Source organism: Mustela nivalis (assembly GCF_964662115.1).
Source record: "Mustela nivalis genome assembly, chromosome: 1".
In the NCBI taxonomy this organism is placed as follows: domain Eukaryota; kingdom Metazoa; phylum Chordata; class Mammalia; order Carnivora; family Mustelidae; genus Mustela; species Mustela nivalis.
In genome coordinates, this window is record NC_139020.1 from 51,980,664 (window position 1) to 52,005,425 (window position 24,762).

The 24,762-nt window shown below is 36.9% G+C and overlaps 1 pseudogene across 1 annotated transcript; it reads left to right on the forward strand.

The window, feature by feature from the left end:
* Positions 1–5,568: 5,568 nt before the first annotated feature.
* On the forward strand, positions 5,569–6,371 carry LOC309846932 (small ribosomal subunit protein eS6 pseudogene; annotated as a pseudogene). The gene has a single exon. The product of its transcript is annotated as a small ribosomal subunit protein eS6 pseudogene (transcript).
* The last annotated feature ends 18,391 nt before the right edge of the window (positions 6,372–24,762 follow it).

Genomic DNA, 24,762 nt, shown 5'->3' on the forward strand with positions numbered 1-24,762 from the left:
TTGCTACACTGTTTTCCAAAGTGTCTTCATTCCCACCAGCAATGTAGGAAAGTCAGATTTCTCCAGGATCTCATCAGCACTTGATACTTTCAGGTTTTATATTTTGGTCAGTAGGATGCTAGGTAATGCTACAAATGTGGTCTTAATTTGTATTTCTTAAAATCAAAAGTTCTTGAGTGCCTTTCATGGGCTCATTTCTCTCTTTTTTTCCCCCTATTCTTTGGTGAAGTAGCTTTTAAAATATTTTGCCCATTCTTAAAAGGTTGTTTGCTTTATTGTTAGTGAGCTTTAGATGTTCTTTCTGTATTCTAGATACAAGTCCTTTATTAGATAATGTTTTGCAAATATATTCTCCAGTCTTCTCAGTCTCTTAACAGTGTCTTTTGCAAAGCAAAAGCTTTAAATTTTGATAAAGGCCATTATGTATTCTTCTTATATGTACCTTGCCTTTGGGATATTTAAAGACACTTTGCCTAATCCAGTGTTCCCAATATCTTCTATTTTTTTCCAAAGAGTTTTATATCTTTACATTTTACACTGAAGCATATAATTTATATTTTATTTTTGTGTAAGGCATGAGATATATATTGAGATTCATATTTTTACATATGGATTTCCAATTGAAGTGACATAATTTTTTGAAAACACTATGATTTCTTTTTGAAATTGCCTTTGCATCTTTGTCAAAAATCAGTCAACCTCATTGGTATGGATCTATTTTTATACCCTATTCTGTTCTATTGATCTATGTGTCCATGCTTTTACCAATACCATACTGAGTGTTATAATGTTAGAGTAAGTCTTAAAATCAATACTATGGATCCCTAAACTTTGTTATTTTTCAAAACCATTTGGGAGCTTCTAGTTCCTTTGCCTGTCCAAATAAATGTTAAATCAGTTTCTCAATATCTATAAAACATCCTACTGGCATTCTGGTTAGGATTGCTTTCAATATTTAGATCAATTTGTGAAAAATTATATCTGAAAAATATTGAGTCTTTGAAGCCATAAACATTGTCTCTCTATTTATTTGGTTTTCTTTTATTTATTTCAACCAGTGTTTGATAGTTTTCAGTATATGGATGTTCCACATATTTTTGCTAGATATATACTCAGGTTTTTTTCATTTTTTGCAGCTAATTTTTACAGAACTGCCTTTTAAATTTTGTTTTGCAACAGTTTTTTGCTAGTATATAGAAATATAAATGATTTTTTAAATCTTAACTTCATATACTATAACACTGGTAGACTTGCTAATTAATTTAGTAACTTTTTTTTGTAAATTCCTTGGAATTTTCTACATAGCAAATCATGCCATTTGTGACTAGGCAGTTTTATGTGTTCATTTACTATCTGTAAGTCCCTAACTTCTTATTTTTTCTTACTGTACTACCTAGGACCTCTAGTAGGACACTGAAGAACAGTCATGAGAGTGGTTATCCTTACTTTTTTTGTTTTCATTTTTGTTTTTTTAAACATAAGAGGAAATCATTCAGTCTTTCGTTCTTCAGTATGATATTAAATACAAGCTGTATAACAGACATGCCTTTGATCAGGTTAAAGAAGTTCTATTCTATTCCTAGTTTGCTGAGTTTGGATGTTGAATATTTTCTTTTTTTTTTTCTTAAGATTTTTAATTTATTTGTCAGAGAAAGAGAGAGAGAGAATGGGCACAAGCAAGTGCAGCAGGAGAGGGAGAAAGAGGCTCCCCACTGAGCAGGGAGTCCAGTGCAGGGCTCAATCCCAAGACCCTGGAATCATGACCTGAGCCAATGGCAAATGCTTAACTGACTTAGCCACCCAGATGTGGCAAATGTTGAATATTTTCTAATGCATTTTTATCTTTAATAGGATAATGAAGATTTTCTTCTTAGTTCTGTGAATATGATGACATTGATTGATTTAATGACATTTTACCAGCCTTGCATTGTTGTGGTAAACCCCATTTGCTTATCAGACGTTACGATTTTTATGTATTACTGAATTTGATTTCTGTTACTTTGTTGACTTGTGTAAATGTCTATGAAGGATGTTGACCGACATTTTTCTTTTCTTGTGTTGCTTTGTTTTTATTTTTGTTTTGTTTGTTTTTTACTGGTTTTGGCATGAAGACAATTCTGGCCTTGTAAAATGATTTGGAAATTGTTTTCTATTTTATGAAAGCAACTGTGTAGACTTGGTATTTTCTTCCCTTAAATATTGATATAATTTGCCAGTGAAATCATTTTGTGGGGACGGGGCACTGGTAGGAAGCTTTGAATAGGAACTCGATTTCCTTACTAGATAGAGGACTATTCTGGTTATCTATTTCCTCTTAAGGGAATTTTGGTAATTTATGGCTTTCAGGAATTAACGCAACATGCCTTAGTTGCATATTTATCATTATAGAGTTGTTCATAGTACTGCTTTATTGTCCTTTTAAAATTTGTGGAGTCTATTGTGATATCCCCTCTTCCTTCTCAATGTTCATAATTTTTCTTCTCATCTTTTTTTTCCTTGGTCAGTTTAATATTTATCAATTTTATTGTTGTCTTCAAAAAACATCTTTTAGAGGTGCCTGGGTGGCTTAGTGGGTTGAGGCCTCTGCCTTCGGCTTGGGTCATGATCCTGGGGTCCTGGGATAGAGCCCCGTGTCAGGCTCTCTGCTCAGCGGGGAGCCTGCTTCCTCCTCTCTCTCTGCCTGCTTCTCTGCCTACTTGTGATCTCTGTCAAATGAATAAATAAAATCTTTTAAAAAAATCTTTTAGACTCATTAATTTTTCTTTATTCTTTTTCTGGGTTTTATTGTGGGTGTTTTTTTGTTTTGTTTTTTGCTCAACTTTTTATTATCTTTTTTTCTGCTTGTTTTGTGTTTAGTTTGTTTACCTTTTTCTAACTGCTAAATATCAAAGCTTATATGTTTGATCTGAAAATTTTCTTCTTTTCAAATACAAACCTGTAATCTCAGAAATTTCCTTCTAAAGTCTTCCTTAGCTGCATCCCACAAGTTTCATATATTTTAATGTCATTTTAATTTAGTTCAAATATTTCCTAACTTCTCTTGGTAATTATTTTGTGACCTATGGATTATTTAAAAGTATGTTGTCCATATCTAAATATTTAAATATTTTCATTTATCTTTCTGTAATTTAATTGCAATTATGATATGGCCAAGGAATACACTTTGTATCTCAATCTTTCTAAGTTTATAATGCATTTTTATAATACAGGGACCCTGGTTGGCTCAGTGGGTTAAGCAGCTGCCTTCAGCTCGGGTCATAATCCCAGGTTCCTGGGATCAAGCTGCATATTGGATCCCTGCTCCATGGAGAGCCTGCTTCTTCTTCTGCCTGCCATTACCCCTGCTTATGCTCTCTCTCTCTCTCTCTCTCTGTCAAATAAACAAATAAGATCTTTAAAAAATTTTTATAATGCAGAAAATGATCTACTGTGGTGAATGTCCAAGTGCACTTGAGAAGGACGTGTATTCTTTTGTTGTTGGAAAGAGTTTTCTATAAGTCAGTTAGATTAAAGTGGTTGATAGCCCTGCTCTGGTCTGATATATTCCTTCTGATTTTTTATCAACTTGCTCTGGTCATTACAAAGAGAGGCATGTTGAGTTTTCCAAATAAACTTTTGGATTTATCTATTTCTCCTTCAATTCTATTATATTTTGTGTCATGTATTTTGAAACTCTGTTGTTAAGTGAATACACATTTGGGATTATTATATCTTCTTGGTGTACTGAAGTTTTTAACTATATGATGTTCCTTTTGATCTCTAGTAATCCCTTGTTCTAACATCTATTTTGTCTAGTATCACTCTAATCCAGTTTTCTTTTAGTTAGTGTTTGTATACTATGTATTTTTCAATCCTTTTACTTTTATCTTATCTGTATCATTGCCTATAAACTGAGTTTCCTGTAGGCAGCATAAAACCAGTTGGGTGTTATCTTTTTCATTTGTTGTTTTGTGTTTCATCCAACATAGCAATCTCTGTTTTGAATTGATGTGTTCAGAACAATGTATTTAATGTAATTATTGATATGGCTGTATTTATTTGTATCATTTTTTTCCTGTTTACCCTCTTGCTTTTAAGCTCTCTGTTTTACTTCTCCTGCCTTCTCCATATTGTTTCAAAATTTTTGATGTTAAGTGCTGGGTAACTGCTTTCTTGGTTCCCAGTGTTCACTGATTCCCAGTACTGATTCCTAAATATATCAGAAGAGTCTATACTCTAATACCCAAAACCTGTGAATATGATGAGATATTACTGCCATAGTTATGGTATGGCATATGCTGTAGTTGGTCTTAAAATAGGAAATTATCTGCATGAGCCCCTTTAAAAGCAGAGTTTTCTCCAGCTGGTATCAGAAGAGGAAATCAGAGGTTTGAAACAGAAAGGTGATGTGATATGCCCACATTGGCTTGAAAATAGAAGTGGCACATGAGAAAGAATGTGAATAGTATTAGGGATCTAAGAAAAGCACCCCCCTGACAACCAACAAGAAAATGGGAAGCTCACAACAATAATCACAAGAAAGTGAATTTGATCAAAAACCTGAATGAACTTGAAAATGGATTATCCCACACAGCCTATAGATAATATTAACCCAGACTGCAGCTTGATGTGAATTTTCTGAGACCCTGAGCAGAGAACACAGACTGGGAGAATTCTAACCCATAAAATGGTAAACTAATAAATTTGTATAACTTTCAGCCACTACATTTTTTGTTACTTACTAAACTTTAAGAAAAAAAAAAAAAACGAATAAAATGTCTTTGTGCAAATCTCTCTTCTTAAGTTTGAGTTGGACCTAGAAACTTGCTTCTAATGAATAAAAGATAATAAGTGATGGGATGTCAATTTATGATTAGGTTATAAGACTGCCTTCCACCTTGCTGGCATTCTCCTGCTAGTGCCTGCTCAGCTGATACATTGTGAAGAAATAAGTTTCCCTGGGATAGAGGTCCATGTGGCATGGAAATTAGAGTAGCCTCTCATTAACAGCCATGGAGTAACCAGGCCCTGAAACTACCAGCCCATGACCACCTGACTGCTGCCAACAAGCCCATGAAATAAGAAGCAAATCCTTTGCCCCAATTCAACCTTCACAAGAGAGTCAGCCTCAGTGGACTGACCCATGTTTGTATTATGACCCACAGAAAATATGAGATAATAAATGTGTGTTGTCTTAAGCCACTAGATTTTGAGATAATTTGTCATGAAGCAATAAAGATCTGATGCATATTCCATTTTAGTTTATCTACCAGCTTTTTAACTATATTTCACATATTTATTAGTAATTAATCACAAAATTACAATATACATTAATAACTTAATAGTTATTAATAACTTATTAAAGTCTAGTGAATATTAATATTTTATCATTTCATGTAAAAGACAAAATTCTTACAAATATATAGTTCCTTTTGACCTCTCTCCCTTTATGTTGTAGTTTCACATGGTGTGATAAGCAGAATAACCAGTTCCCTACTCCACCAAAGATGCCCTAATTCCTGGAATTCGTGAATAAGTTACCTTACATGATAAAAGGGGCTTTGACTCTTTTTCGTGGTGCCTCGGAGGCAGTAGGCTGCTTCAGGATGAAGCTGAACATCTCTTTCCCAGCTACTGGCTGCCAGAAACTCACTGAAGTGGATGATGAACGCAAACATCGTACCTTTTATGAGAAGCATATGGCCACAGAAGTTGCTGCGGATGCCCTCAGTGAAGAATGAAAGGATTATGTGGTCCAAATCCGTGGTGGCAATCACAAACAAGGCTTCCCCATGAAGCAGGGTGTCTTGACCCATGGCCATGTCCACCTGCTGCTGAGTAAGGGGCATTCCTGCTACAGACCAAGGAGGACGGGAGAGAGAAAGCGCAAATCTGTTCAGGGTTGCATCGTGGATACCAATCTCAGTGTTCTCAACTTGGTCATTGTAAAGAAAGGGGAGGAGGATATTTCTAGACTCACTGATACTACTGTGCCTCGACGCATGGGGCCCAAAAGAGCCAGCAGAATCCGCAAACTCTTCAATCTCTCTAAAGAAGATGATGTCCGCCAGTATGTTGTGAGAAAGCCCTTAAACAAAGAAGGTAAGAAACCTAGAACCAAAGAGCCCAAGATACGGTGTCTTGTTACTCCACGTGTCCTCCAACAGAAACGTCGGCGTATTGCTTTGAAGAAACGGTGCACTAAGAAAAACAAGGAAGAGGCTGCAGAATATGCTAAACTTTTGGCCAAGAGAATGAAGGAGGCCAAAGAAAAACGCCAGGAACAGATTGCCAAGAGACGGAGGCTGTCCTCTCTGAGAGCTTCTACCTCTAAGTCTGAGTCCAGTCAAAAATGAGATTTTCTAAGAGTGACAAATAAATAAGATCAGACATTAAAAGAAGGTGGGGGGCTTTGAAGTTGTGATTAAGGTTAAAGACTTTAACTTTATCCTGGGTTGTTTGGATGTGCTCAGTGTAATCACTTCAGTTCTTAAAAGTGGAGAGCCAATCCTGGCTGTAGTCCGAAACATGTGGTACAAGAAGAAAGAGAGGAGATTTGAAGTGTGAGGGGGATATGAATCACCGTTGCTGCTCTAGGAGATGGAGGAAAGAGGCCATAATCCAAGAAATTTCGACGTCCTCTGGAAGCTAAGAACAACCCTAAGCTGATAGCAAGAAAGGAAATAACTTCAGTCTTACAACCACAAAAAAAATGAATTCTGCCAACACTCTAAATGAGCAAGAAGTGGATTCTCCTCTACAGTTTCCAGAAAAGAACACAGCAAATGCTGCAGTTTTAGCCCAATGAGACTCATCAGATTTCCGATATACAGAAAGCTAAGATTAAAAAATTTGTATCATTTAAAAGCTGCTAAAGTTGTAATTGTATGACAGCAATATAAAATTAGTACATATGAATCAGATCTACATACATTACAGGGAAGCCTAGGTGGCTCAGTCGGTTAAATGTCTGCCTTCCACTCTGGTCATAATACCAGGGTCTGGGGATCGAGCCCTCATCAGGCTCCTTGCTCAGCAGGGAGCCTGCTTCTCCCCCTGCCTGCTGCTCCCCCTGCTTGTGCTCTATCTCTCAGGAAGAAAGGAAGGAAGGAAGGAAGGAAGGAAGGAAGGAAGGAAGGAAGGAAGGAAGGAAGAAAAACTTAAATAAAAGAAAACACTACATACATTATAAACCCCACCATATTATATTTTGTCATATACAGTTGTACTTTTAGGAATTTTACATAGTTTAAGAAACACAAGAGGATAGAAGTAATCTATTGTATTTACCCATATATTTATTATTTCTGTTGCTCTTCCTTCATTCTTAGGTTTCTATGATTTCCCTATTGTTTTTCTTTGGCCAAACGGTATTATTTGACCTTTCTTTGAGAGCAGGTCTAGTGACAATGAATTCCCTTAGATTTCCTTCATATGAGAATGTCTTTATTTCACTCTTATTCCTGAAGGATGTTTTGCTGGTTAAAGAATCTTGAGTTCACAGCCATTTTCATTCACGACATTAAAAAATATTGTTCCATTCCCCTTTGGCCTCCATGGTTTCTCATATTTTTCTTTATCATTGGCTTTGTCAGTTTGATGATGATGTGTATAAGTGATGTTTTCTTTGAATCTGTCTTGTTTGAGTTTCACTGACTTTCTTGACTCTACAAATGCTTGTCTTCCAGTAAATCCAGGATGTTGTAAACAAGTAATTCTTCCAAAAATTTTCTGCATCAAAAAATTTCCCCTCTCCTCAATCTCCAATGACATGGATGTCAAACCTTTTGATATTGTTGCATAAGTTCCCAACGCTCACTTCATTGCTATATCATTTCTTCCTCTGTTGTACAATTTGAACAATTTATACTAATCTATATTTGAACGCACAATTATTATTTCATCTACACTGAGCACTTCCAGTGAATTTTTCTGTGATTATGTTTGTTTCATTCTAAAATTCCATTTGATTCTTTTTTGTAGCTTCTGTCTCTTTGCTGAGAACATCTGTCTTTCCATTTATTTCAAGAGCATTTGCCTTTACCTCATGGAGCAAGGTTATGGTAGTTGTTTGATAATATTGTCTAATTCCAACATTAGTGTAGTCTCGGGGTATTTGTTGACTGCCTTTTTCTTTAAGCAAACTGAGATTTTCCTGCTTCTTTGTGTGTCAAGTAATTTTGGAATGTAATCCAGACATTTTAAATATTATGAGTACTATTAAAAACCTCCAAAAAACATTGACTTTTTTTTCTTGTTTGTTTTAGCAGGAAATGAACCCAGTTAGGTTCAGACCGTGAGTTTTAAACTTTCTTTTGTAGATTGTTGTTCCAATATCAGTTTAGTTTTCAAACTGAAAAACTGAGAGTTACTTTGGTGCATCTTGCATGGCACTACCCAAAAATAAGTCTGGGATATGGACAGTGGTCTCAGTCATAGTTGAGTTCCCAAAGCTTTTCTATGGTGCTCTGTTTTCATTTCCATAGTGTGACTAAGCAGTTAGCCTTGGACTCCATTTGCAGCTTTAAAGTATCCAATTTTTTTCTTCTCCATGGTTTCTCTTATACTTCTGGTTTCCAAAAGTATTCTTTTTACCTGATATCCCACTAGATAGCCAGGGTATCTTATACTTATATAGCTTCCTTATGTAGCCTTTACTTCTCTCAACAAGATCTTACCCTGGACAAAGTAGTGAGTGAAAAGAAAATAAAAATCACTAGGATTCCCTCCAAACACTTCAGATCATATACATATCTTTTCCAAATGCCTCTGGTCAGAAAGAAGGATTTTCTCGTAGTGTGGTAAGTACCTACTCAGATGCTGCTGCCACTATAGCTGTGAGCATAGCACTGCAGCTTCACGACCAGGGTTTGCCTCAGGCCAGGGTCAGGAAGAAAGAAAAATATATATATGTGGGGATCTGCAAGTGCCCATGTGCACATGCACACATGCATGCGCACACACACACACTTTTCCCATTGCACAGGGGCTGACTTCCTGGTCCTCTATCCTAAAAAACAGATTTTTCCTAGCGTTTTTTTCTGTCTATGCACAGTGAAATTCCATGATCTAGCCTGCCTAGAATCTAAGCCAGGAGAAAAGGAAAAGAAAATAAAATATAAAATAGTAAACTTACCCCTGTACTACTCATTTTGTGGGTTCTGATTTCTTTGCTGAATCTGCCTTCTATTATTTACTTTTCAGAGTCATCAGATAGTCACTTTATAAATACCGTCCAGGTATTTTATTAGTTAATGGTGGGAGAAATAGGGTAGAATGGATTTATTTCCCCTTAGCTGAAACTAGAAATTGCCATTTTAAGATGACAATAGAATGTTTTATATTGTTTCCTTTTTTACTACTTTAAGGCTTTAAATAACCAATATCTTACATTGTGGTTCATTTTATTTGTAATAAACCATATTTCAGCACTTGACTCCCTAGTACATATCACACTGTTATTTTCATTTCTTAATGATGAATATCTCTTAAAAGCAACCGATCTTTGTTTTCCAAATCTTTGAGAAAAGCTAGCCCAGCAAAATTTAACAATCCCTTCACTATAGATTTTTTTAGGTTTTTTAATACAGTAATCTGCATTCTGAATTTCCAAAAGGGCAAGATAGCACACTGCATTTCCCAAACATATTTAACTTCTGAGATCTTTTTCCCCCACAAAACTGACATTCTACACAACAGAATTTGGAAAATATTCTAACCACTAGCACTGACTCTTTATATCTTACATTACTCATGTTATGCACTCCAACTTCTCTTCCTTCTGTACTTATTAAATGCTATTCCAGGACCTCTGTGGGGTGTACCTTTTGTGGATTTAAAGTGCTATTCCAGACCTTTTCTAAAATGACTCTGCTTTTAATAACATTAAACATATGCTATCACCTAACATTGCCAAGTATTCTGAAGACAATTTCAAGAAAGAATGTATAAAATGGCTTAATTTTAAACATAGCTTGTGAATGCTGTAGCTAACTCAGATAAAGATAGGCATATTTACTATGCTTTATAGAAATAAAGGGGATTTTGAAATTAAAAGGGGAAAAGATTGTAGATAATAGTATTGCTTGTATATTAACAAGTGAAATAGTAATAAAAAGATAAAAAGATTAGGTGACTGATGAAAACCAAGGTAATACATGAGAAAACATTTAACCTTAAAGACAAACTAATAATCAAAACAATCATGTATAAAGATCCACATATCAAATATTAGATCACATGTTTATATTGGAATTCTATGGTTGTTTCCATAGTATCTATTCTCTTTGTCCTGATAACCCCTAATATAGGTTTGAGAATTTCTGTGATTCCAAGGATGAGGAAAATATACCAAGATAAGCCAATGATTATATTCCATATGCCTAGACCTCACATTATTTTATTTTTTTTAAAGATTTTATTTATTCATTTGACAGAGATCACAACTAGGCAGAGAGGCAGGCAGAGAGAGAGAGGAGGAAGCAGGTTCTCCGCTGAGCAGAGAGTCCGACGTGGGACTCAATCCCAGGACCCCGGGATCATGACCCGAGCCAAAGGCAGAGGTTTTAACCCACTGAGCCACCCAGGTGCCCGACTTCACGTTATTTTAGATGGGTCATGTCACTTAAAGGAGCTCAATCATATTGAATTTCAGATTTCCTTGTGGGAATGGTTGAACAAAAGTGATCTCTTAGCTCTGGACCATATATTATACAGATGTGAGACAGTGAAACAAATGTAGCTATTTTTCTTTCATAATTTGATAAAGTCAACACACAAACGAAACCAGAACTTAGGGAAAAATAATCACAGTGGAACACAACCAATTCATGATCATGCCTAAAACTTATACCATCTTTAGATTTTTTTCAATGAAGCCAGTTGTATTCGTTATGTATTACTGTAGGACAAAATACTCTAAAATGTATTGCTTAAAATGACAATAAATTTATTATCTCTTGCTTCTGTAGGTCAAGAATTCAGACAGAGCATTGTAGGATGGTTTATCTCTGCTCCATAAGTCCTCAACTGCAAGAGTTAAAGGCTTAAAGACTGTGGGGTATCGTCATTCGAACCTTATTCAATCACGCATTTGGAAACATTATGGCTGTAGGCTGGGAAACTAGCTCAGGCTGTTGGTGGGAACACTGTTACAGGACCTGCCTGGGTGGGATCGGCTTCCACCCACTGTGGTAGTTAGGATCCCAAGGAAAGGAAAACAGAGAAAGGGAAAAGACACAAACAGACAGATACACACACACACACACACACACACACACACACAGGCATGCACACACACTGAAAGAGAGAAGCTATGTTGCCTTTTATGACCTAACTTAAAAATTCAGGCAGGATTTCTTCTGCTTTATTATATTGGTCGTGTCTCTTATCACCTTCCAGGGGGAGGAATCATAACATGTACTTCTCTGTAGAAGCATGCCATTGTCAAGTTATGAAAAGAGCATTTGATGTAGAGTTTGTATTGGCTGGCAATAGCCCAGTTGGCAAATTGGGACCAAATCTGGAAAAAATAACCTACCATACAATCCGTGAATATACATTTATTGTGTAAACCAATTTGAGTCAAATTATTTGTTTCTTGCAATGAAACAGCCAACTCATATCACATATATGTTATTTCATTTAATGTGAACAAAATCTACAGAAAGGAAGACTTTAGCACCTATATCAGTCAGGGTTCTCCAGAGAAACAAAATTAATAAGATAATAAGATAGATGATAGATGACAGGTGATAGATAAATTGACTCATGTAATTGTGGGAGTCAGCACACCCAATATTGGTGCAATATGTTAGAAACTCAGGCAAAAGTGATGTTATAGTGTTTAGTTTAAAATCTATAGGACAGACCAGCAAGGTGGAAACTCAGACATGAGTTGATGTTGTAGTCATTTATCTGAAGTCTTTAGGGCAGACTAGAAAGCTAGAGATTCAAATATGATTTCTATGTTACAAGTCAACTAATTATATATGCTAATCACATCTGTACAATATCGTCACAACAACACTTAAAACTAGTGTTGGTCAACTGGATACCATAGGCTAGCCAAGACGACACACAAAATTTAATCATTTAATATGAGAAATTTGAGAGGCAGGGTGGGGAGTTGTGGGGGAAAGGGAGGGAAAAATGAAACAAGATGGGACCAGGGAGGGAGATAAACCATAAGAGACACTTCATATCAGGAAACAAACTGAGGGTTGCTGGAGGGGTTGGAGATGGGAGGGCTGGGGAGGAGAGTGATGGACACTGGGGAGGGGATGGGCTATGGTGAGTGCTGTGAATTGTGTAAGACTGATGAATCACAGACCTGTACCCCTGAAACAATTAATGCATTATATTTAATAAAAAAATAAATTTAAAAAATTTTTAAAAATCAATCATTTATAGTCACCCTTTGTCAACTTGGCACCCAGGCACATGTCCTTAAACTACACTTAATCTTTAAATAAAGGCAATAACAAAGTTGTAAATCCTTCTCACAGGATACAGCTATCCTGTGTACAACCCAGAAAGCATTAGCCCCTTCCCTGAAAGGGATACAAACCTTTGACTGATATATATTATATTCTTCTCCTTGATGCCCTATAACTTAAATACTATGATGTAAAGCTAACAATATTTGAATACAATAATGGATAGTTAATGCATCTTATATGCTATATGATAAGAGAACAAGAAAGGGGAAAAAACAAATATATTTGCTTAATAATATATACACACAAATGTATTCATAACAAAATAAGGAAGAAATAGTCATAACAATTATAGTCCTCATTTCTGCAACTGGCCATTCTGTTATAAGTTATTTATAACTACTTTCTTCTATTTCACATTCCCTTTTCCCTTAGCAAGTACCTCAGCTGGTTGTGATTCTTTGCCTGGTGGGATAACTCAAATTTTCATTCCTGAAGGATATGGACCATTAACAGCCCTGCCTGAATTGGGTTGTTGCAGTTTTCCATTAACTTGAATCACCAAGCATGGTAGTACTAAAAAAAACCCTAAGGGATCTCCTGTATTCCGGATATATTCATTCTTCCCTACCTTGTGTAGTAACAGTCTGACCTGCCTTTGGTGACGAGGATCAATTATTCCAAGCAGTGTAATAACTGCTCTCCTTGTCTGTTGTTTTGGCAGCATGAGGAGCCCAAAGTGACCAGGTGGCTATCTCAATCTCCAATTCAATGGGCTTGTTGTTGCATCTCCTGGTAGAAGCACTATTGTCTTTGGAATGAACACCTCTAGGACAGCAAATATAAGGTCATGGGGAAAGAAATAAAAAATTTTGCTGATGGATCAGTAAGAGTGAGTGGAGCCTCTCCCATTTCTACTCCTTGATTTCTGAACTTGTGAGTCTTGATTATGGAAGAAACAAAACTGCATATTGAATGCTGATTTAGAGTATGTACATCATCAATTTTGAAAATATTTTAAGATTAAAAATCAGATTGCTTTAACTGTGTCCAGGGTAACTCAACTAATAAATAGGAGAGAAAGGATTTGAAGTAAAACTCTCTGGCATCAAGACATGTTCTATGTTAATTCAACATGGTTTGTTGAGTTTAAGAGTCTTTAAAAGGCTTTCGGCATTGTGGCTAAACCCAGATTTGACTCTGGTTATTCAGGGAACTGTTTGACAGTTTGAGAAGTTTTCTATTTACCTCTTTAGACCCACTCTCCATCCTTCTCTGCCCAGCTCCATAATCTGTACAGTGAACACTCACTTATGGATTACATCAAATAGACTAGCCCTCTGGCTTCTGTTGTTTGTGGCCAGAAGGAGAAATAAATATGGGAAGAAAAGATAAATCAGGGTATTCACCCTCTAGCTTTTTTAATGATGCTCTGCAATGTGTGAGTATTTTTCTAGCATTCATTGATGCTGGTAACTTTCTCTCCTTTTTTTTTTTTTTTTTAACATAACTCTTGAGTTTAAGGGAACCCCTAATATGACATCATTCATTAGGGAACCAGCCAGATACAGTAGATACTTCTATCAAGGCAATTATTTTTCTTTAGATAAATAGAGATATTACAGATATACCTTCACTGCCTTCGATGGTTTTGCCACCACCGTCTGTAGACGTATACAAAGCCTATTCCTTCACCATAGAATCACATATAACATCACCTCTGGCAAAGCAATATGTTTAAAGTGTTGCAATGTGTTGTAAAAATGAGTTCACACCCATATTACCATATGTGCCTTACCATGAAGAAACAATGGCTTGGGAAAAAAAAAAAAAGTCAAATAGCCACTTGAAGACTCACCTGATATACATCTGAGATACCATCCTGTGAAGTTTCTGAAATGTAAACTCATTTGGGATGCAAGATAAATATTTAATAAGTAGCCAGAAGTGCTGCCATAACTAGAGTCAAAATTAATACAACTTCTAGCAAAAAGATGGAGATGGATGACCCTTCTTAATATTACATCAAACAATTTACTTAATAAATTTATACTTCTGGTACCTGAAGCTTGGTGAATGTGGTGGTCCTTGTGCCTAAGAGAGGCATTGTTCCACTAGAGAACACGGTTATGGCTATCCTAAATAGTAGTTCAGACTGGCAGGTGGATATTTTGTGTGCCACATTAAATCAAGTAGGAGAGAAAGACATCCTCCCACTGACTGGGTGATTGATTTCAATTAACAAGTAGAAAGTGGTTTTCTGCCTCACAATGAGAGCAAGGAAGACTATGCTTGAACCTAGGGATTCACTGGGAACTTCTTAGTACTTCCTTACCCGATACCCTGCTAATAGAAAATAATCTAACAAATATAGAACCAGTAAGAATTAGTACTCTGGGATTTGTATTACTCAGGATGGTAAAAACTTCAGTCAGAGTGCTGGGAGATGGTAAGGGGATTGTGCTACTTTATATGAAATGCACTGGTGATAGTCAATGATTTATATTTCTGAGGAAAAGTGTGACTGAATTACCAGCACCCCATTCCTGTGTAAGGACACAAGATTTTCATTCAGACAATGCATTGAGAATGAATGCTGAGAAGCAACAGAGGTAGTCTGTGCTGTCCCTCCATCTTCAGCCTACACCCTTCCTCACCCTATATCTTGCTCTGGAAATGTCCCTTTTTTTGTGGTTTCTATTTGGGTTTATTTGATGGAAGGAACTGAAGGTAAGAGGGCAAGGACAAAGACATCAGCAAAGTCTATTTTGTGTGAGTGGAGGCCACAGCTCTTCTCAGGCTTCTCTCTCTCTCTCAGTTCTGATAGCCACTGTCGCCCCTTGTCCTTCATGCACAGGAGTGGTAATACCTTCCTGATGTTATTAGCCCCAAGGTTCTTCACCACCCTTGTTAGTTTCACTTAACCATGTCCATAAATGTAAATAGTGCCTTCATTAAACTCTTTTCAATCACCCTTTTGAGGATGCCATCTGTTTCCAACAGGAAGTATTACAGGAAGTGACCTACTGTATTCTAGAAACAGTTATCCTCATATTTAAACTACAACCCATTATCACCTATATCCATACCTAAAGGTGCTGTGCTTATATGAACATGGTTAGGTGGTTATTACCCCAATAATCTGGAGCTTGGCCATCTTTGCAAAAGATGAAAATTGGACGCAGGTAGCATTATCACTACTTCAGGGATTAAAGATTTCTTTCTTTTTTAAAAAAGATTTTATTTATTTCTTTGACAGACAGAGATCACAAGTAGGCAGAGAGGCAGGCAGGGGTGGCGGGGGGTGGGGGGAGCAGGCTCCCATTGAGCAGAGAGCCATGCAGGGCTCAATCCCAGGACCCCTAGGATCATGACCTGAGCCGAAGGCAGAGGCTTTAACCCACTGAGCCACCCAGGCGCCCCTAAAGATTTCTTAATGCCTCTTAAATTAGCCATGTTTGCAAAAACCAACAACCAAAGTCACAATAATTGCAATTAAAAATGAAAGGAGCTCAATTGCAAGGTGACCTTAAGTCATCATGCTTATAAATCAGAAGGATAAGAAATTTGAATTTGTGCCTTCTGGTGGGAGATAACAGAGTAACAGGACCCTAAGCTCTCGTAGTTCCCCAGATACAACCAGATAATGCCCACATCATTAAAAACAAAAGAAATACTGGCAGAACAGACTCCCTAGAACTAAATGTAGAGAAGAAACCACGCTGAAGAGAATAGGAAGAGCAGAGACATGGTAGGGAGTTAATGACCTATGAGATTGTCTGTGGGAGGGAGGGACACCACTGGTTCAGAGAAGGGAAGGAAATCAACCCTCACAACATGGAGCCTGCATAGGGAATTCCCGTATCATTTGGCTTTGAAAACCAGAGGGGCCAAATTTGAATTTTGCAAGTTCTCACAATCAGCAGGACTTAAAACTGGGAACTTTAAAATTCAGTAAGCTCATCTCTGGAGAATCAGGAGGGTGAGGGGAATGGAGTCCTCAGTCTTAAAGAGAGAGCCCAACAAACAGCCCCACAGACAGCCCCACAGACATACAACCTAGAAACAGCAGTTTGAAAAATGCCAGGGTTTTGTGGAGGGAGATTTGTTTATGAATCTCAGAGCATGTGCTGGCGGAGCAGATATCTTTAAAAGATTCTCCAGGAACAAAGGATACAAAGGATACACAGGATACCCAGATACCTGGAATTGGTGCGGGGCCAACACTAACTATCTACCGTTCTAACAGGGTCCTGCACCCGTGTTCTACTACAAACAAGCCCCCTCCATCCAGGAAAGGGCTCCAGGTCTCCCTCCCGTTGGGCCAGTGCAAAACTTGCTAACAGCACTCATTCTATCTCCATGTTCTCCTGTGTCTTGCCCCATCCAACATGCTCTTGGCCTGAGTCTATCCAAAGCAGTGTCACTAACCTTGTAGGGTGCAAGCACCACACGAGGCCAGCACCACTCCAAAGTGACTCCTGCCCTGAGGGGAGGAGAAGATAACTACACACAGCAGTCTACTATAGTCAAGGGAGTCACAAAATAAAAGGATATAAAATACGGTGCCATATACTTAAAGTGTGGGAGGGGGAGGAGGAGAAAAGAACAGCCCAGGCTGTTAACCATCCCACTCTTGATTTCTGCTCAGGTCATGATCTCAGGGTCCTGAGTATTGAGTCCCACAGTAAAACTTTTCCCAGCATAGAGCCACTTAAGACTCTTATTCTCCCTCTGCCCCTCCTCTCCACTCTCACATTCTCGCTGAAGAAGGAGGAGAAGGAGAAGAATGAGAAGATGGGGGGGAGATGGAGGAGAGAGGAGGAGGAACTGGAGAAGGAGAGGAGGAGGGGAAGGAGGAGGGGAAGAAGATGGAGGAGGAAGAGAGGGAGAGGAAGGGGAAGAAGAATAGGAAGAAGGGGCAGGGGAAGGAGAAGGAGGAGGAAAGGAGGAGAAGAAGAAGAAAAAACAGAAGAAGGAAAAGAAGAGGAAAGAGGAGGGGAAGGAGAAGTTCAAAAATGAAAAAAAAAAAAATGGCTAATCTCATACTCAATGGTGAAAAACAGAGCTTTTCCCCTAAGGTCAGGAACAAGACAAGGACAAATACTCTCACCAATTTTATTCAAAATAGTACTGGAAGTCCTAGTCACAACAATCAGATAAGAGAAAGAGATAGAAGGCACCCGAATTGGTGAGGAAGCAGTAAAACTTTCACTATTTGCTAATGAGCTGATACTATATATAGAAAACCCTAAAAACTCCACCAAAAAACTACCAGAACTGATAAATGAATTTAGTAAAACCTCAGGACACAAAATCAATGTACAGAAATATGTTACATTTCTATACACTAATAATGAAGTAGCAGAAAAAGAAATAAAGGAAAAAATCCGATCTACAATTGCATCAAAAATAATAAAATACAAAAGAATATATCTCACCAAAGAGGTGAAAGACATTTACTCTGAAAACTATAAAACAATGATGAAAAGAAATTAAACATGACACAAATGGAAAGACACACCATTCCATGCTCATGGATTGGAAGAACAAATATTATTAAAATTCTGTAGTACCCAAAACAATCTATAAATGTAATACAATCCCTATCAAAATACCAATAGCATTTTTCACAGAATTAGAACAAACAATCCTAAACTATGTATAGAACCATGAAAGACCCTGATAGCCAAAGAAATCTTGAAAATGAAGAATAAAATTAGAGATATCACAATTATAGACTCCGAGGTACATTACAAAGCTGTAGTCATCAAAATAGTAAGGTACTGGCACAAAAATAGACACACAGATCGATGGAACAGAATAGAAAACCCAGAAACAAACCCACAATTATACAGTTAATTAATCTTTGACAAGAGGCAAGAATATATGGTAGTAAAAAGTCTCTACAACAAATGGTGTTGGGAAAACCAAACAGCTACATGGAAAAGATTGAAACCAGACCACTGGGACGCCTGGGTGGCTCAGTTGGTTAAGCAGCTGCCTTCGGCTCAGGTCATGATCCCAGCGTCCTGGGATCGAGTCCCACATCGGGCTCCTTGCTCCGCAAGGAGCCTGCTTCTCCCTCTTACTCTGCCTTCCACTCTGTCTGCCTGTGCTCGCTCTCGCTCTCTCTCTCTCTGACAAATAAATAAAATCTTTAAAAAAAAAAAAAAAGAAAAGAAACCAGACCACTTTCTCACACCATACACAAAAATAAACTAAAAATGGATTAAGGACCTAAATGTGAGACATGAAACCACAAAAATCCTAGAAGAGAGTACAGATAGTAATTTCTCTGACATCAGGCATGACAACTTTCTTCTAGATATGTATCCTGAGACAACGGAAGCAAAAGTAAAATAAACTATTAGGGCTACATCAGAATAAAAAGCTTCTGCCCAGCAAAGGAAACCATCAACAAAACAAAATGGCAACTTACTGAATGGGAGAAAATATTTGCAAATGATGTATCAAATAGAGAGTTATTATTAACATATATAAAGAACTGATACAACTCAATATAGGAAAAAATAATCTAATTAAAAAATGGATAAAAGAGTTGAACAGACATTTCTCCAAAGAAGACAACCAGATAGCCAACAGACACATAAAAAGATGCTCAACATCACTCATTATCAGGGAAATGCAAGTCAGAGTTACAGTGAAATGTCTCTTCAGACCTGTCGGAATAGCTAAAGTCCAAAAACAAGAGACAAATGTTGGACAAGGATGAGGAGAAAAAGGAATTCTTACACTCTGCTGGTGGGAGTGTCAACTAGGGCAGCCACGATGGAAAACAATATGATGGTCCTTCAAAACATTAATAATAAGGGTGCCAGTCAGTTAAGCCTCTGCCTTCAGCTCAGGTCATGATCCTGGGGTCTGGGGATTGAGCCCTGCATCAGGATCTATGCTCAACAGGGAGTCTGCTTCTCCCTCCTCCCCTCCCCCCACTCATGCTTGCGCATGCTCTCTCTCTTTTTGGAATAGATAAATAAAATATTTTTTAAAAAATTAAATATAGGAGTGCCTGAGGGACTCAGTCAGTTGAACATCTGCCTTCCTCTCAGGTCATGATTCTGGAGTACCGAAACCAAGCCCCGCTTTGGGCTCCCTGCTCAGTAGAGAGCCTGCTTCTCCCTTTAACCTTCACCAGGCTGAAGTTATCTCTCTCTCTCCCTCTCTCTCTCAAGTAAATAAATAAAATCTTTAATAAAAATTTTTAAAAATTTTAAAAATTAAATATAAAGCTACTATATGATCTGGTAATTCTACTACTAGATATTTACCCAAAAAATACAAAAACACTAATTCGAAAAGATAGATAAATCTTTATGTTTATTGCAGCATTACTTACAACAGCCAAATTATGGAAGCAGCCCAAGTGTCCTTTGATACATGAATGGATAAAGAGGTGGTATATACGTACAGTGGACTCCTACTCAGTCTTAAAAAAAAATGAAACCTTGCCATGTGTAATAACATCTAGAGATGTTAGAATGCATCTAGAGAATATAATGCTAGGTAAAATAAGTCAGACAGAGAAATACAAATACCATATGATTTCACTTACATACGGACTTTAAGAAACAAAACAAAGAAAGAAAGAAAAAAATGAGACAACCAAAAAGGAGTCTTAAATATAGAGAACAAACTGATTGTTACCAGAGGGGAGATGGTGGGGTAATGAGTGAAATAGGTGAAGAAGGTTAAGATTACTCTTATCTCGGGGTTCCTGTGTGGCTCAGTGGGTTAAAGCCTCTGCCTTCAGCTCAGGTCATGATCCCAGGGTCCTGGGATCAGCCCCACGTCCAGCTCTCTGCTCAGCAGGGAGCCTGCTTCTCCCTCTCTTGCTGCCTGCCTCTCTGTCTACTTGTGATCTCTGTCTGTCAAATAAGTAAATAAAAATCTTTAAAAAAAATTACACTTATCTTGATGAGTAACATATAGAATTATTGACACTGTATTGTACACCTGAAATTGATATAACACTGCATGTTAACTATACTGGAATTAAAATTCGGAAATATAAAATAATTCCTTTTTTAAAAGATTTTATTTATTTAGAGAGAGAGAGGGAGAGCATGTGAGAGCATGAAAGGGGGAGGAGCAGAAAAAGAGGGAGAGAGAGAATCTCAAGCAGACTCCATGTTGAGCTCTCAGAGCCCAATGTGGAGCTTGATCTCATGACCCTGAGATCATGACCTGAGCTGAAACCAAGAGTCAGACAATCCACTGAGCCATTCAGGCACTCCAGAAAATATAAAATAATTCTTTAATAAAAGAAATTTGAATTTGTAATTCAGGAACAACCACATACTCAAAATTTGCAAATTTAAAATAAAACAACACATTTCTAAATTAAGTACCAATTTAAATCAATAACATGTGTAGAATCAGTTGAAAATTGCTAATAGATTTAAAACTAATTTTTTAAAAAAACTTTCAGAGAAAATTAATTCTAGGACTATAGCTTAATGTTCTAAGAAAGCAATAGTGTAGAGTATACACGCTGTGATGCAGGTCACCATGTGGGACCTCCCATGCCCCCGCTCACTGTACAAATGCTAACAGATGGGTATCAGTGCAGAGGACACAGATGATACTAAACAAAAGGTCTCTCTGAAAATACGCTAAATGTTTTAAATAATACATCTCTCTGAACATGGGAGTGCCTTGATCTCAGTGAGTAGTAGCCAGCTTTGCCCTTCCTCCCACACAATGTTAAAACAGTAGGAAAAACCTGAGGTTTCTCACTAACCACATCAAATGATAGGTTTCTGTGCATCCACTTTTACAGAAGATATGAATTATACATCGATGTTGAGCTGAAGCATTTCTGAGACAAATTAAGGAATGAACATGTAGGATAAACACTCCTCTTACAGATAATCAAATGGAAAACAGAATTTATATTTTAGTATTTATTGTCTTAAGTGAAACACTTATTGTCTAGCATAGGCTGCACCTTACTGACAGTTTACACGGATAAAGATATAATGAAATGGAAATCCCTCTATATGAGTTCTTTTAAAAGAGTCAAGGAAAGACCATGCATGGAACCAGATACATTCACATATGATGAGATAAATTTAGACTTCCTCAAGTTTATTATGCCATGGTGAATTCTTTTTCTTTTTTTTTAATGCCATGTTGAATTCTTAAGCATCATAAAATAGGTTACAAACATGACAGTGTAAGTAAAAATTTTTACCTGCTAAGTTTTACTTCTCTTGTTTAGAGCAGGTTCATGTGTAACACGGAGGATAATCCACAGCAGAAGGTCTGATCCCAGTCCGTCTTACTCTCTCCGCTTTCTACATCATTTTCTTATAGCAAGCATACTTTTTTTTTTAAGATTTTATTTATTTATTTGAGAGAAGGAAAGAGAGCACAATGAGGTTGCAAGGCGCAAAGGAAGAGGGAGAAGCAGACTCCCTGCAGAGACTCGATTCCAGGACTCTAAGATAATGAACTGAGCTGAAGACAGATGCTTAACTGACTGAGCCACCCAGGCGCCCCCTTATGACAAGTATACTTAAAGGGGCCTTTAAACAATAGCCTTTAGTGAGGGCAAGTTTAACACAAAAGGACAAAGATGGGAACAATAAATTAAGAGTTTGCAGTCTGGTCCTTTTTACTTGATGAAATGAGAGTTGGTCTTATGGGTACTATTCTGAAACTGTAACAACAATGTGATCTAAGGAAATCATATCTAGTGATTACATCTTGCTACTACATGTGGGCTTTCTCATAATTTTTTAAATTCTGATTTTTTTTAATAAAGCGGGAAAACCTCATAGGATCCTTAAGGGAATTTTTTGGGGTATATATTCCTGCTAGTAACAACAATAAAGATTCCAATTTCTGGCATGGATCTACTGTACAGAAATAAAGTTTCTAGGATTAAGATACCCTGGAATGAACTCTTTTCTCCATTACTTTTGTAGGTATTTTCTTATATTCAGCATGTACTTATGTAAAAATTTGTAGGCTTTTTCTAACAGAATTCTTCTGTTTGTAGAGCCTGGAAACCAACATGACTGAAGTCACTGAGATTAGTGAGACATTCTGAAGGGAGTGAATAATATATATATTGCTTGTAGGGAGAAAATTTATTAGTGTTCATTCTTAACTCTTTACAAAGGACTCATAAAATTTTTAAAAGAAGTAAGTAAAAAGAGCAGTAAAAAGATGAAACTATTTGAGAAATAACTTAACGAGTTAACAAGTTATAATGAGTTAATAAGTTAATAAGTTAAGATATCGTGACTTTATAGCATACTTTACTTTCTCCCTCAGCCATTTCAAAGTGGAATGTAAGAAGCATACAATAGAGTTGAGACTACATCACAATGATGTAATTGTGAATAAGCATCAACTGGCTGTCCACTTCCAAAAGCCATTCTTTTTTTTTTTTTATCTTTTTTTTCCATTTTATTTTATTTCTTTTCAATGTTCTAAAATTCATTGTTTATGCACCACAACCAGTGTTCTATGCAATACGTGGCCTCCATAATACCCACCACCAGATTCACCCAACCCCCACCCCTCACCTCTCCAAAACCCTCAGTTTGTTTCTCAGAGTCCACAGTCTCCCATGGCCAAAAACCATTCTTAATGACATTATACACACTTAGCCTTTCAGTTTCCTAGGATATGATACAAAATGGAAAATAATTGAGGAAATTTCTACACAATAACAAATGTAATGACTAAAAATTAATCCCTGGATGCTTTGAAATAACCAAATTGTAGGCACCATAGAGATAGAGACAAAATTCTGCAAACTTGACTTCCTAAATTTTCATCAAATTACGAAATCTGTGAACTACATCTTTTCCATTTGTTTTATTGGAAATGACCTGATACTTACACAAAACTTCTACATTTAAAGATGAGGAAAATGAGTCACTGATTTTAGGTTAGTAATGTGTCTAGCTTTGATCTCTCTATCATCTACATAACCAGCTCCCTAAATCAGTTATAGTACTCATCATGTCCAATGGGATCGAAGGAAACCAACTACCTAGAAAAAGGACAGTGGTTTTGTTTTGTTTTTTGTTTTTTGTGCGGTTTTTTTGCCTTCATTTTTTGGGGAGGGATTGGTGTAGTCAGACTAATCAGGAATATGTCCTAGGTATCTTTATCAAGTGAGAGGCAATACCAAGAAGCTCAGAGAGGATAAGCAATTTGCCTAAGGTAGTAGAGCCAGTAAAAATACTATGCCAATGTACTTCACTATTGATATAAGTATGGGAAGAGCCTTCAATAGTTTAACAAAGTTGGAATATCAATCTTTGGATTTATTGTCAATGAATAGTATAAAAATTACATGAAATGAATCAGGGACTACTTTTTTGTGAGAGTGCTGATAATAACTAAAGATAACTACAAACAGAGGCTGTATATTTGATGTGGCCTGGTGATTTTAAGAAAATAAAACACTTCTAAGTAGTTTGGCAGCAAGATTTATCTTAATCACCTTAAATAATGTCCACAGACAATATCAAGGATAAGAAAAAAACTGAAAATTGAAACATTTCCTCATTTTTTTCCATGGTGCTTTACACCTGCACCATGAAGGGACAACTTGGTTTCAACTAAATGCTCAAAATCCTCAATGAGTAGCTTGACTTGTGGATTAAATTTCAATTGTGCATACTGTAGAATTCTATAAATTCTATGTAATTCCTCAAGTGTACTCTGAATACTTTATATGTGCCAAACATAGTGGTAGGGATTGACATCTTAGAAAAATATTTGAAGTACGATGGTATTGCTATATATTCACCTCCTCTAGATTTTGAATGAATTTATGAGAATTCTGTGGCCAAAAATAATGAAAAAAAATGATAGCTGACAGTAGTAAAACATGACTGAGTTTTGATCGATCAGTCTTACAGTCATACACAAGAGAGGCTTTCCTTCAGTGTTCACTGTGAGAACATTAATAAAAAACATAACACAAGAATGATCAGCTCTAGATTGTTGCCAAAACATAAAGAAAACATAGGTAATTTTTCTACGGGTATTGCTAACCACCATTACTCATCTTTTTCTTCCAGGCAAACATTGCGTTTAGATCTACCTCTTGGTGTTTGGCAATGCACTTTGTGGTTTATGTGCGTTATTCAAAAGGCCTGGATTCATATTTGGTGGAGCAAATCTTACATATATTATGCATAAATCCAGTGATTTTCATTTCTTATGATTCCTTTCCTCTTCGGCTGCCCACCTTCTTTTTCTGCACAATACTTTCTAGTGCAGTGCATATCAAACTTGAGTCTACATCAGATCCCCCGGAAAAACCTGTCAAAACACAGACTTTAAGGACAGACCC